We start from the raw sequence: 13,210 nt of genomic DNA, 5'->3' as shown, positions 1-13,210 counted from the left end.
CATGGCAGTGAGGCTGAAAGGAGCAAAGACATAAAGAAAGGGGTAAAGTCTCCACATCCCAATACTTCTTTGGTGCTCTAAGCTCTCATGCTAATGTACATAATTCAGAGTTTATTTAAGGACACAGGTTATCTGTTTACTTGTTTGTAGATTACAATATTTTTATTAAATAAGTTATGTGAGATGCAACTCTGATCATGTGACTGGGATAGCTTTCTTATGGGGTTGAAAAAGTTAGCCTACCAAATGATGAGACGTATGGCTAGGTGGCTATATGGTGAAAGCCTAGGAATAGCTTATAAAATTCTCTGACTTCTCATTTGGCTCTATCACAGTGTACTGGTTTTGGCTGGGATGGAGTTAATTGTCTTTATAGTAGCTAGTATGGGGCTGTGTTTTGGATTTTTGCTGAAAACGTTGATAATACAGAGATGTTTTCGTTATTGCTGAGCAGTGTTTACACAAAGTCAAGGTCTTTTATGCTTCTTACCCACCCACGAGCGAATAGTCTGGGGGTGCACAAGAATTTGGGAGGGGACACAGCCCGAACAGCTGACCCCAACTGACCAAAGGGATATTCCATACCATATGACATCATGCTCAGCATACAAATCTGGGGGAAGAAGGAGGGAGGACATTCAGAATGATGGCGTTTGTCTTCCCAAGTAACTGTTACACGTGATGGAGCCCTGCTTTCCTGGAGATGGCTGAACTCCTGCCTGCCCATGGGAAGGAGTGAATGAATTCCTGGTTTTGCTTTGCTTTTTTGCGCGGCTTTTGCTTTCCCTATTCAACCGCCTTTATCTCAAGTCACGAATTTTCTCACTTTTACCCTTCGGATTCTCTCCCCCATTTGACCAGGGGTGAGTGAGGGAGCAGTCATGTGGTGCTTAGTTCTGGCTAAGGTTAAACCACAACACATAGATATTCTCTGTGCTTCCGAAAATGACCTACTTTCTCTGTGTTATCTTTACAATGACAGTAATATTTCCTTACTTTACAAAGTGACCACTGAGGATCTAATCATTAAGTGACCCTTGTATATGCACTTTCAAGCCATAATGAGCCATTGTGACATGGTCCTTATGCATTTAGTATTATTGGAATCTCTATTATTATCATTAAATGAATTACTGTCAAGAGAGTTTTTTATGACATGTCCTATTAATAATAATGTAATCATAAATAGAAACAATAATAGAAATTAATGATTGGAGAATCAATACTTCATTGTTCTGCACTTCTGGTGTTTGATGTCTGATTTTGATGTTGAGAATGTTTTGTTTCTGCAGACCTAAGTCTAAAAAGTCTAGAATATCACTTTATATATATTTTCCCTTGGGCAAGAAGAGATGAATTGTAACACAATAAAGCAAATTAAGATGCATTATACAGTACATTTAAGAAGCTAATTTAAATAATCACATCACTTGATCAAAAGTTTATTAAAATCAGTGGGAGTCTTAAATGGATTTACTTATATGGGTTTTTCAATCAGGTTCTTAGTATCTTTTCTACTAGATATTTGAACTGCACTTCCTCTGTGCAGTCAGGAGGTAGCAGACGCTTAAGAACTGTGAGTCAAAAAGGAGAAATTCAAAGGAAAAAGATCTTTTGACTGAAGACTCAGAAGTGACTAAAGAAGGGATGAAATTGTTTTCTGCACCTGAGGAGGAGAAATGTTAAGATGATTTAGTGTTTCACCTCTGTCTTCAAAGATTGCTCAGATGTGTGGGGTGAAATATGGTTTACAGAGCAATGAAAAGAATGATTTACAATCGGGCTATGAGACATGCTTGGTGCTGACCACTCCCCAAAGACCTGAATTGACTGGATTGCCACACTTGAAGTTAAATTATCACACGTATGAGCCCCCGATGGACTGATTATGGCTTTCATTCTGGAAGATGAAGGAGGCTGAACATTTGAGCTTTCCTGCTTTCAGTTCTTTTTTCATATACTCCCCACCCCCCCTTCTCTTAGGACCATGACGTATATTCTGCATTTTTTGGGAGTCATTCCCCTCTTCTGGGGGGGTCTGGAATAGAAATAAACAATATGGAGTAGAAAAATGTGTTGTCAGCAACTAAAGTCTTTTCTTAAAATTAATTTTGTGATCTTTTTAACCAAGCAGGATTCAGGTCACAGTGTGTTGTTGTATACATGAGATTCCTTTAATCCTGAAACAGCAGTCTGAGGAACCCAACAAACACGAGCCGGCTACACAAAAGTAAGAAAAAAAATTGAAAAGGATATTCTATGAATGCCAGAGGAACAAATCTATGCCACATAAAAATTCCTTTCTGCATTGTGCTTGATTAGCATATTACTGAGTTCAGCCTCCACCTGCTTTTCCCTCCTCCTTGATTTCAATTATAATGTGCTCCTTTGTGTTGCACCATTTATTACTAAATGAATCTAGTTCTAAGGATGTGCATGCAGCCAATTTATTCATTAGATCTATTGTAGTGGAACTGAATAAAAGGTTTTATTATCAATCTCCTTAATTTCCAGATAGGATTTAGTGGAAATCAATATTAGAGAATGCATAATTGTTAAATCTTCTTAAATTAATAGACTCATTCATTAAGCCCCCCAAAAATACTTAGCTGGTATTTCTTGTGACTTTCTCTAATTAATTAGCAAGTAGAAAACGATAGGGAGCAGAACAGCTTTTGGCAATCATATGGTGGATTCTGAAGACCAATCTTGAGGAAGAATTAATTTGGATATGTATAACAGTATTTCACCCATAAATTGATTATAGGAGAATGCACTGCATAAGAAGACAAATGGTGGTTGTATGCTGATGGTCGGCAAAAAATCCAGTACCCAGCAGGTGGTTTTAAGCAGTTCAAGCTGGAATGCGTACCAATGTGTAGTCACTAATGAATTGCAGTCAGTTTTAAAAGCTTTGGAATTAAATATAGTGCAATCTATCTGTTTAAAACTGCATGGCATGTATGCAGTATTTGTGAGATTTTCATTTGTGCTTAACTAGACAAGTTTTCTAAGCCAGAAACGAAGAAACAAAGCACTAAAAGATGCTGGAAGATAAAAGCAGGTGATGAAAGGCTCTGTAGTTATGTTCTGTGTTGTCCATATATTAATATGTGCTCTTCATCTTCATGCCTAGGAGTCGTAGGTTTTACTTTGTCCCAAAATTTAATCCTTGTGCAAAAGAAACACACACTGATGAGTGCAGATGCTAGTTTATTGTCAGCTGCTGTTGACTCTGCTGTGGGCTTCAGCAGTGACCAGTGACCTCCTCCAGAGAGCCTGTTGGTGACAGCCCAGGGGAATTTAGACTCAGTCTGGAACTTCCAATGTCACAGCTCAAGTTTGTAGGAGAAGACCTTGCTGCTACTAAACATGTAAGTTACATTACTTTTAGCTTTTAGCTACCTAAAGAAAAGAAAGAAGTGTACAACGAACCTCCAAGAAAAGGCCCGATGAAAGTGACTTTCTGTCTCAAGTCAGGGACGTTCCTTCCTTTTGCATTCACAGCATGGTTCCCTACTTTGTATCTTTACAGCGTGTAAGTTATGTTTATTGTGTCTTATGACTGAGCAACAGACTATGCATATATGTACTCAGAGGCGATGGAAGGAAATGAGCCCGTGTCCTTCACACTTGACAGACAACTGGGAAAAGTGGAGAAGAATATGCATTCCCATCTGTGAAAGCATCTCATGTCTCTCCTTTCTGGGATGGCTACAGAGAAACTGGAGCTGCTGCCAAGAGTACTGGGCCTCTGTACTGTCCTTGCTGTGACATCTATACAACATCTAGGTAGTATCTATTGTCTTCCCTACAAACTAACAAGGTGGAATGCTATTACAGCCCATGATCTGATACCTGAGATGAAGCATGGTGTAGAGGAAATCAAAACACTTCCCGCATGAGGGCAGGGTTTCATCACAGTTAGCAGAGATCTCTGACTAGAAACAGTGATACAGAAATAACATGGCTACATTTCCATGAATTGCCTTGGGATAATACAGCTTTGAGAGTCTTGAAACATGACAAACATTACATTAACTAAGAAAGAAGAAAAAGATCTGAGGACCTCTACGTCACACTTACAGTGCCCACCACTGAGAAGATCTGTATCCATGATACAGACCAGCTTCATAAAGTTCATTCTCCAATATCTACTGGAAATGTTGAATCTGTGGGACTGAGGACATTTCCTGAATGCATGCTGTGGCAAGACCCAGATATCAGAGTCTTTCTCCTACAGTCTGTTTCCCCTTGAAAGAAAACCTGATAGAATCGGCAGGGAGAAAATTAACATAACTGGGGTCAAGACTGCAGGATACTTCATGGATTATACCTGTGCTGCATTTCAGATACCATCACTGACTCCCCAAATGCCAATACTGCTTGAAACACTATTGTTCATAATAAGCCTACTAAAAGCAGTGACAGAGACTGATCAGTTTATGTTGGCAGGTGATTATGCTTTGACAATATAGGGAATTCAGTTTTGGCTAGTATGTATCTCCTAGACAGACACATATAGTTCTTTTTGAACTACATTTTTCCCCATCAAAATGTTTCAGATTTTTCCATCTGACCACTGGTTTGATATTTAGTACCTACTCTTTCATTGTGGTACTGCTTTTCTGTTTGAGCTAAATACTGATTATCATTTCTTTGTCCATGTTTTTTACTCTTTCTAAGAAACAGTTCATTATAATGAACAGGAACTCTCTTCACGCTACAGGGCTGATCTGTTTGTACTTGAGTCTGTTGGATGGAGCTAGTATTAGTACTTGTGTTTTGGTGTATGCCCACTAGCCATGAATCTTGAAAGATGTTTTGATGGACACACCCCGAGATCCTTTCCATTTCAACTGGCATGAATTTTGGGCACCATGTCTCAGTACTTGCCACAGCCTAAACATAAAGTGAACAAATGGGAAATAAGCAGCAGTGTGAGACATTAATAGGAAAATTGACTATTTCAGCTAAGGGTACCTTTGTTGACATTACACTAGATCTATCTGAGCTGATTTTTTTAAATCAGGCTGATTTCATATTCTGCTCCAGAATTCCTCTTAGGATACATAAAACTGGACTGAGCACTCATGCTTGCTTTTCAGGATGGTGACAATATTTTTTTCATAATTATCTATGGTTTTGTTGGTTTACAGAAATGCCCGAGGTGGAATACACTCAAGAGTTCCATCTTCCTCAGATTGCACCAGATCCTCATGTGATTAATTCAAGTGTAGATCTAGTCCAGTACTTCTGCCACAAATGATACTGCATTAGGAATTTAGCATCATAAAAGTTCCATTTCTGATTCTTTTGATCAGTAACTGTCAGCATAACTCATATTTCCTCTCCTCTCCTCTCCTCTCCTCTCCATTGAAAAACACATATGGAGGAGAATTTGATTGTACCATTTTTTCAGATGAGAGCTGCACATCTTGGCCATCAAATAAACATGTCTTCTAACACTGCAGAGCACACTGAGAATTTTTTTTCCTTTCTAATGAGTTTTTAATCTCTGCCATTATAAAGGTACAGTTATTAATTGATATGATAATTTCATTTTACTTTAAAAAATCTAGCTTGCAATTTGAGAAATAAAAATAGCAAAACATGGACTATTTTACAACAGGATTATAAGAGAAAAGTAAAGGTTATGCCTTTCTACAGTTACTAATTTTGTTTTCTTTTTAGTAAATGTAACCTGATTTTAAGATTCATTATACTTTTAATAGAAAAGAAAATAATAGCACATTTAAATATATGTTTTCATTCACCCCAGACAAATCATTCTGTATGCTGGATCTGATTTGTTGTTTTCAGAGCACATAACCACCTCATATTCTTTCAAGTGAGTACAGAACCAGAAGGTATAATTGCTAGTTTTCATTATTTTAAAACAATAAGTATACAGGTGCAGAAAATATTTTTTCTCAGGTAAGAGGGATCAGGTTTTTTGTTTCTTTAAATATGAGGAAAAGTTATTTTAAAACTGTATTTTTAATTGCACTGTCACTTGTCATTTGAGGTGACACAACCTTCTATTATATATCTGTTTAAAATGCTGCAAAACTGTAACTGTCATTTCCTGAGTAACATGGCATTTAGAATGTCTCTAAAGAATGTGTTGTATAAGCTTAAAAATTCGTCCAAATTGAGCAGTTACTCCTGTTTCTAGTTTTGAGAAATTGTGAGTCTAGGTTCAAGGAGCCAACGCTAGAAGGAGGCAAAATTTCCTGTTGTGTTTATTTGTACAGTTTATTCTGGTCTAAGCTGAATAGACGGGACAAACAAACAGTCTCGACAAATGACTTTCTTAAATTCCTTGTGAGCCAGAAATTTAGAGGAAATTTTATGCCAGAAAATGCCAATACACTGTTTCAGATATTACTATAATTGACCGAGATCTCTGGCACGGTTAAGTGCACCTGTACCACTGATGCTGAGACTCTGACTCCCTGACCCTGGGAGAACCTGGACAGGCTGGTTTGCGCTGAGCTATGGGGTCAGAAACCTTTGGATTCTGGCCTTGAAGAAGCCTATATGGAAGTCTGTCTGAAAAACACCACAGTAACAAGGGGAGAGAAGGGACACCAAGGTCTTCAGGTCTCTAACCTGAATACAGACAGCTCACCAGCTCTGCTGGGAGTTGTGGCTACCAGCTGATGGCTTGGAAACAGCCAAAGTGGAAGTACCATGCCTTTACCTCAATGCAACATTATTTTCACAGATCTGTCTCAAATGCTGGGATTCTGAGGCAGTCCAGGAATCCATATGAAAATTGCTTTGCTCGGTATCAAATTTGTCAAACCCAAGATATTTCTGACAAAGCATACTGGACTCAGTAACATTTTCCCATGAAATTAATTTAATCAGAAAACAGCTAACCAGCTGTAGTTAGTACATTTATCAAAAAAGACCATTTATGGAATGGAAAAGCACCACAGGCTAGTTAACAAAAAAATGTATGTTGCATTACCAAACACTACAATTCTCACCACTTAGGGTAACAACTTTGAAATTCTGCAGTTGTGTGAATATATAATTATTATCTAAATAAGTGGAAATTTTGAGCCAAAATCTGGCCTTGAAAGTCCAAATACATAGAACTTGGTGGTCCTTCTGTGAAGGCATATGTTTGTAAACAATAGGGAGACCTTGCAGCTTGAATCTGGTTTTAAAATGCCAGAACACCGAGGCACTCAAGATTATCGGTCAGAAATTAAGAAGAAATATGTGTCTCCCAGGTCCAGTTTCTCCCAGAGAACTAGGAGCTAAATCAGGCCACAGAAAGATATTTAACTTTACTTAGCAACCACAGCCCTAAATACTTCCCTGGAGCTGGCTATACCAGCCAAAATAAGAGCTGGTAAAAGGGCCTTCTGTGAGCTCACTGGCAGAACATTGACTCAGTCTGTGTGAAGTTTGGCTTCAATTACTTCCTCTCCCATTTAAATTTCATCACCAGTTTCCTTGGTGAATTTTGAGATATGGTTTTGTTTTCTTCAGCATCTCCTGGTAAAACTGACAGAACGAGCAAGGGAGCACAGCTCTCCAGCAAGGTGGTGAGAGTAGTCATGGCCAAGATGGGACAACTGGATTACAGTCAGTGTAGAAGAAAACATTGGCAGTAGTAAGAGCGTCCACCTGAACAACAGGAGATTTAGGAATTTAGGAATCTGTCTTCTGCACCTTATAGCAATGATATAACTGCTGAACACTTGATAAAATTGGTATGAACCCAAGCAATATTTTGAGTGTCCTGGCAGGTGTCAGGAGGTTTGGGCTACACCCTCATAGCGTAAGGGATTAGGAAGTTCTAGGTGTATCCAGAAGTATGCCTAGAAGGCCTGGAGGATCTTACCAGTGAAAACTTGTGTCCCTCTAGCCTTTAGATTTTAGAAATTTCTGAGCAGCAGCTGATGGTCTCCTGAACTTGCATGTCTACATTATGGCTTTGTATCATTATTTGAGATGGACTTTGCCTACACAGTTGCTACACAGCTAGTTCTGTGAGGAATGGCTGAGTCCTGTGGTTTTGTTCAGATGTATTTTCTTCTGTGGCGGTAACACTATATCACCTGGGCTAGTTAGCACAGTGAGTGATTGAAAAGTGTCCAAGCAAATGATGTCTGCGTCCAAAAATGAGTTAAGCTACCAGTAGGCTTAACTCTGCTTTGAATCTGTTGCTGAGATACAATGGTTGCAAAATCTCACAAGCTATTACTTAAAGAATTCAGCCTTCAGGAGAAGCTACTTCCAGCCACCAAATCATCAGGTTCTTTTGCTGAGTGACACTTTGTTTAGCTGGAGTAGAATAAGGAATGCTTAAATGTGGAGGGCTTTCATAGTTGGCCCCAAGATGTGGCCCATTATTAATTTCAGTGTGTTGGGAAAGCGGTCATAGCATCAGGAGGTCAGAAAGAAATCAGAGAAGAAGAAAGCTTAAGAGGGAAAAATTCTCACCTGCTAAATATTCTGTTGTTCAGTCATGTTTTTGTAGCCACAAACATTCTTAGAAAATTAAACAGTGGCTGGCAACATCGCAAGTGATATCTAAGGCTGGTTAGGGCTGCAGCATGTGTGTAAGTCTTATGTGACCTAGAGAAATTCACACAGCTTAGTGCTAAGATGCTCATCACATCTGACCATTTTGATAAAGGCATGAGTGTGATAATGGTTTACATAAAAGCTGTGCTGCCCGTTACTCTCCTTTGCCACATTCAGCTGCCTGTGGTGGTCCAACATAGCCACCCTGAGAGCTAGATGTATGTCTGAGATGCGATCAGTCTCACTGAAGCAAAAAATTTTCTTTCCACTTGAGTTCTTTCAGCAGCATGGCTGATGGCTATGGGCGATGTCCAACACTTTTGGCTGTCCTGTGGCTTTCTATAGGCCTATCAGTTTGTTTTCTGAAAACATTACATCCCTACTCTGGGCAACATGAACACTCATCTCTTTTGTGAAACACAAAATTGACTAGTTTCTTTAGAGGAGCTAAAGTGAGGCTTTTTAGCAATCCTGAATGAGTTCTAGCATTATTTCCTTGAAAACAGACTTGTGGTTGAGAAGAACAAAACTGTATCAAAGACATGTTCATTTTCTACATGTGTCCCTGGAGTCTATTGCCCAAGCACAATGAACAGTAATGTATTTCTGAAAGCTTGTAAAATACGCATGTTTAATGTAATATTAATAGAATAGTTACTGCCTCCTAAAAAATTAAAAATTAAAATATGCATGTAGGATGGTGAATGCAAGAGCAATGTGAAAACTATGCAGTTCATGATTGTTAAATTTTCATCACAAAGAATCTAGTTAAGATTTAGCATAAAGTGAAAATCCTATAATAGAGGGAGACTTAGATTTACCATCAAAACTGAAGTTTGGGATCCTAAATCACAGTATAGTAATGTATTTATGTATGTTCAGAAAAAACCCACTGTGTGGAAATTTGGTTACATTCATGTATTTACCTGTGCGCTCTCAAAAAGCTGTTAACAGTCTATTGAAATTATTGCTATATGAAAAGTAGAGATCTACATCCAGTGGATCTAAAAATTGAAAAGTTTGGGAATATTTAAAATCTGCCTACACAGTAGAATTACCTCATGGGAATCTAAAAAATAAAAAAGCTTGTTTTTTTCCTAATAATCCTGACTAAGATGAGAAGCATGTGATAGTTAGAAAAGCCTATTGAACTTGATAACAATATGGACTGCACATTTTGTGTTTAAGTGACAACATTTTTAGACTGGAAAAGTGCACGACATATGGATGGAAAGAAATGTAACAGTTCTGAGCTGAAACATATACCTCTTGTTTGTCTTTCCTTTCAAGGGACTGCGGGCTGTGGGGCCACAGAATGTACTCAAGCTCTTTAGAGAAGAAGAAAAGGTTGGTAAGGAGAGATCCAGAGACACCTGTCCTTGATGTTTTCATTAGTATTTTGGAAGAGAGAATGGAAAGAATTCTTATCACATCTGCCTTTGACCCTGATCTGAGACAGATGTGAGAATGCTGCAGAAATAGAAGTCAGAATATCCCAACAACCACAAAAATTACATAGGAAAAGAAGAATGTAATTCAATTCAGAGAAAACAAGGTCCAAATTCTACTCTTAGGAAAAATGAATGACAATATTAGGAATGAGAACAATAAAGCAAGTAAATGATGTTCAGGAAAAGGATCTAAGAATCCTTGCAAATCTAGTCTCTCCCAGAACAGACTGGCCATGGGTTAGCAGAACCATGTTGCTAGCAAAAGAAGCAAAGAAATGAGGTAGGACTCAAAGCACATGAAATAAGCTCAATACACCATGTAAGCCTGCTCTACCCAGCACTGTTATACATCTCCTACAGCTCTGTGTCCACATGCATGTCAACTGAGAGTCCAGAACAGACCATCAATGGTATACTGAGATCTAACAAACACCACCTCTGAGAAGGAACTGAAGGGACTGGGGCTGTTTACTCTAGGCAAAATAAGATTAAGCAGAAAAACAACACCGGTTTTCAAGTATTTAAAATATCAGCTGCAGAGAATTAATTTGTTCACAATGCCTGGTGTCAAATAGGACAAGATGTAATGGATGTTAGTCTAGCTTAAGCAGTATGAAAAAATTTCTAATGGCAAGATCAGTGAAGACCTGGCTGGCTGAGAAGGGGAATATGGGGAATATGAGGAATATTCCTCATTGTATATTTTTAAGAACTTCCATCAGGAGTGTCATAGGCATAGCTGGTCCTCTCCTGAAGTAGAAGAATAGAATCTCTTGTGGTCAATTCCAGTTCCACTTTTACAAATATCTGAAACAAGAATAATGACCTACACAAGTTTAGCTTAGAACTCAAGCTAAAAATAATCAATCCTGGGTTTCTTGAAGTCTATGGTGTTTGAGACTTGCATTTTTATGTTTCCCTGTTTAGCCTGAAATCCTCAAGTGATTACAGATCTCCTGAAAATTGAGGGCTACCAGGGGAAAAAAATTGTATGATGTGATAAATTCCTAAGTACTGTTCAGCCTTGCCTAGGTGGAAAAGTGGTGCACACGCTGTAGCTGTAGAAAGAAGTAGGATTCTTTTCATGTTCATCCAACTGATTCACTTTAAGCAATAAACTAATTTTCCAAGGAAAGCTCTAGTTAGAAGGAATGTCTGAAAAAAGTAAAGAAAAATAAATCTAGTGTCTCTCCCTTAATTTCTAAACACATACAAAAGCAACTGTTTAGCCATATTCCTTACACATACAAAGAGAATTATTCCTCTCCAATGCCTTTAGTTCCATCTTGGAGAAATTTCCAACACCTTACTTTCTTTAACGCAGGTGGTAGGAGGGTTATTTCCTCTCCATATGCACAATTAATGGATAAAAAGTCTCACAGAACAACTCTACCCAGCAGAAGAATCTGCAGTCTTTACAGAGAAACAGGTGCTTCCCTTGCAACTACAACTTACAAGATATGGGAGCTTAAAAAAATATAATTTACTCTAATATTACAGGTCTCTGGTATATGCAGTTCTCTGAATTAACAGATCCTGAAACAAACAAACAAACAAAAAAGATTAATGCTATGATGATTAACATGAAACGAGTAGATCAACCGGCAAGAAATGAGCCCTGTATGCATGGATGAATTAACTCTGAACAGGCCTGAATCAACATATAACGATTTAGACATATACAAAATGTTTCAGTGAGGTGTGGTATCTTTGTACCAATAAAATCAGTGTTGTGATTTTAAGCAAGGAAAAATCACTTCTCTTCTGAACATATTAATGTTACTTTCTGGTGATTTTCAAAAAACTAATTTAGGTAATAGTCTCTATTTTTAAAGTTCTGACTTTGTGGGGAAAGAAGGTAATGAGTTTGATAAGGAAAACTATTTTTGAATTCTACAAGAGTACTCATTCTATCCATCTACCCAATACCTGTCTTAATTAGTTGATTCATTTTATTCAAGTGATATTCCAAATCCTTACCTACTAAAAGGGCCCTCAACATTTCACTGCCACTTAGAAACATTTGAGTTTTTCCTCATGTTTAGCTGGAACTTCCTGTGTTCCAACTTGTGCCCATTGCCCCTTGTCTTGTCATTGGGCACTATTGAAAAGAGCCTAGTCCCATCGTCCTGACACCCACCCTTTAGATATTTATAAGTATTGATTAAATCCGCCCTCAGTCTTCTCTTGTCCAGGCTGAACAAACCCAGGTCTCTCAGCCTTTCCTCATAAGAGAGGTGCTCCAAGTCCCCTGATCATCTTGGTAGCTCTCCGCTGGACTTGCTCAAGCAGTTCCACATCCTTCTTAAATTGTTATCCTGGCATCACCCATTCTGATATGGGGGAATTTTATTCCCAGTTTCTGAAGGATGAATGCTGACAGAAGTGATTAATTTAGTAGAGTAGATCATTTATCCAAGAAAACACAGAGCATCTGTAGCAAAACACTGTGCAGTAATAGACACGATACCAAACTATTTTAGTGAGAACCCAAAAAGTCTACAGATGAATGTGAGCAAAAATATTTCTAACAACATGAATGGACAATATGCTAAGAAATGTAATTGAATTCTGACCTATGCAACAATTAATGCAAACTAGAATGAATAATTAGTTATAGGTTATGAGCATATTCCTAATGTAAGAAGGGGGAATCAATGAAGTTCAAAGGAGAAACAGATTAAAATTGGTCAAACATATTATTTAACATGCTTGATATCTAATCAGAGCAACCCAGTGCTGAATGAAAGAAAGATCAAGAAATGAGCAGGATTTTTAAACTAAGCATGTGGATAATGGAAGACAGTTACACTTTCTCAATGTGTATAACATAATGTATTAGCCAATAAACTCCCTATTGACAGAATATTGGGAAGTCCCGTATCCCATATCTATACCCAAGGGATAGTCTGTTTGCAGTTGTCTGAAACCTGGAGTAGGTTTTGAAACATGCTGACTAGTGGATGCCACGCACTAGAATGAGATGAATCTCTGATGTGAACTGACACAGCTCTTACTTCCACTTGGTGGCAGTGCTCCCACTTTATAATCTACATCTAACTTTTGCTGTTACTAAAGTCACCTTTTGCATCCATCTCTAGTCCCATATCAGAGTGACTTTTTAAAATTAAGATTATAGACATCTCTTTTTCTAAAGTGCTACGGAAATCATAATAAGATACCATCTCTTGATATATTTGGTACCTAGC

Source organism: Phalacrocorax aristotelis, chromosome 2 (assembly GCF_949628215.1).
Source record: "Phalacrocorax aristotelis chromosome 2, bGulAri2.1, whole genome shotgun sequence".
Classification (NCBI taxonomy): Eukaryota; Metazoa; Chordata; class Aves; order Suliformes; family Phalacrocoracidae; genus Phalacrocorax; species Phalacrocorax aristotelis.
This window is presented reverse-complemented; position numbering follows the sequence as displayed.